A 2,631-nucleotide genomic window follows, 5' to 3' on the forward strand; every position below is an offset into this window, starting at 1 on the left:
AACTTAAAAAACTGCCAGACTCGGGAAGACCTAACATTTGTACAGGCACCTTGTGTCGTGTTGTTGTTCCGGGGAACGGTTGCCTGACTTCTGCCTGGAGCCACCACCCTGCTTCTTACTGCCTGTTGGGATGCTACGCCTCCCTCCCCCTGTGCACTGCTGTCCTCGCTCTGCATATCCTCCTGCCAGGTTGGGTCAGTTACTGGATCATCCACCACGTCGTCTTCCTCTTCCGCACCCTGCTCCTCCTCCTGACTTCCTGACAATTGTGTCTCATCATCGTCCACCCCTTGTTGAGACACGTTGCCAACTTCGTGAGAACGTGGCTGCTCAAATATTTGGCCATCTGTACATACGATCTCCTCATGACCCACTTCAACATGAGCTGGCGAGAGGCCAGAATGTGCGAATGGAAATGTGAACAGCTCTTCCGAGTGTCCAAGTGTGGGATCATTAATGTCCGAGGACGTGTACTCAGCCTTGTGGTAGGAAGGAGGATCAGGTTCTGAAATGTGCGGTGCAGTATCACGGCTACTGACACTTGACCGTGTGGAAGACAGAGTGTTTGTGGTGGTGCCAATCTGACTGGAAGCATTATCCGCTATCCAACTAACAACCTGTTGACACTGGTCTTGGTTCAAGAGCGGTGTACTGCTGCGGTCCCCAAGAATTTGGGACAGGACGTGCGAGCGACTAGATGTGGCCCTTTGTTGTGGCAAAATTAGAGCTTGCCCACGACCTCGGCCTCTGCCTGCACCACCATCACGTCCACTTCCTTGTTCCTTGCCAATGCCCTTGCGCATTTTGCAATGCTGTGCTGACGTGTATTCACTAGACTTGGGCGTTATATCAAAGTTTGTGCAAATTGTGCACCTGTACGCTGCCACCGACAGGCACACACGTGCGGTTTTTAAATGCAAGCACGGATGCACTAAGAACCTAACAGGTTTTAGGAGCAAAAATTAATGACGAGAACTCTGACACTATCAGCCACTGCTGACTGACGTGTATTATACACTACACTTGTGCGTTATATAATAGTTTGGTAAAAACGCACACAAGTGCACCTGTACGCTGCCACCGACAGGCACACACGTGCGGTTTTTAAATGCAAGCACGGACGCACTAAGAACCTAACACAGGTTTTAGGAGCAAAAATTAATGACGAGAACTCTGACACTATCAGCCACTGCTGACTGACGTGTATTATACACTACACTTGTGCGTTATATAATAGTTTGGTAAAAACGCACACAAGTGCACCTGTACGCTGCCACCGACAGGCACACACGTGCGGTTTTTAAATGCAAGCACGGACGCACTAAGAACCTAACACAGGTTTTAGGAGCAAAAATTAATGACGAGAACTCTGACACTATCAGCCACTGCTGACTGACGTGTATTATACACTACACTTGTGCGTTATATAATAGTTTGGTAAAAACGCACACAAGTGCACCTGTACGCTGCCACCGACAGGCACACACGTGCGGTTTTTAAATGCAAGCACGGACGCACTAAGAACCTAACACAGGTTTTAGGAGCAAAAATTAATGACGAGAACTCTGACACTATCAGCCACTGCTGACTGACGTGTATTATACACTACACTTGTGCGTTATATAATAGTTTGGTAAAAACGCACACAAGTGCACCTGTACGCTGCCACCGACAGGCACACACGTGCGGTTTTTAAATGCAAGCACGGACGCACTAAGAACCTAACAGGTTTTAGGAGCGACAATTGCTGAGAAGTCTTACACTATCAGGACTGTTTTAGACTGTGTACACCAGCCCCAGATATGATGAAGGCTGGTATACGGTCACCACTAGGAATGGCTATATACCCTGCCTGCCTGCCTGCCTGCCTGCCTGTATACTGCTACAATAGTCCTGACAAGGACTCTTTTGGTCACTAGCCTGTATTCCAACCTGGCTATACCCTGCCTGTATACAGCAACAATAGTCCTGAGAAGGACTCTGCTACTGTACTCCGACCTGGCTATACCCTGCCTGCCTGTATACAACTAGAATAGTCCTGAGAAGGACTTTTGGTCACACTGTTTGCAGCCCTGCTACGGAAATAGCTATAAAGGGCCGCAAACCTTTCCCTGAAGCAGCGACCCTCTCCCTGCACTGACTGTCTGGATAGCTGTGAGCAGAGCACAGCGCGCCCGCCGGTATAAAGGCTCGGTCACGCTGTGCAGGCCGGCCAATCACTGCAATTCCACAACTAACAGGGCTGTGGCATTGCAGTGGTCTGCCAGCCAATCCCTGCATGAGGGCTGGCTCTCAAAAGAGCGCCAACATGCAGGGATGAAGACCACGAGTACAGCACGAGTATCGCGAGATTACTCGGTCCCCGTCGAGTAGACCGAGTACAGTGATACTCGTGCGAGTACCGAGTAGTAACAAGCATGCTCGCTCATCACTATTTATTAGTAAAATGGCTTACACTCCCCTTTTTTCCACTTTTTTCTTCACTACTTTTATAAAGAAATTTTTCCTTTCTTTATTCTTAATGCAATTTTATATAGCAACACCACCATTTTTTGCCACGAACATAATTTTTCTTGTCCGTCATCCCGTTCACCCTTACAGGGTTGTGGACAGATGCACTTGTCACTACAC

This window comes from Anomaloglossus baeobatrachus, unplaced genomic scaffold, assembly GCF_048569485.1.
Source record: "Anomaloglossus baeobatrachus isolate aAnoBae1 unplaced genomic scaffold, aAnoBae1.hap1 Scaffold_2463, whole genome shotgun sequence".
NCBI classification, from domain to species: domain Eukaryota; kingdom Metazoa; phylum Chordata; class Amphibia; order Anura; family Aromobatidae; genus Anomaloglossus; species Anomaloglossus baeobatrachus.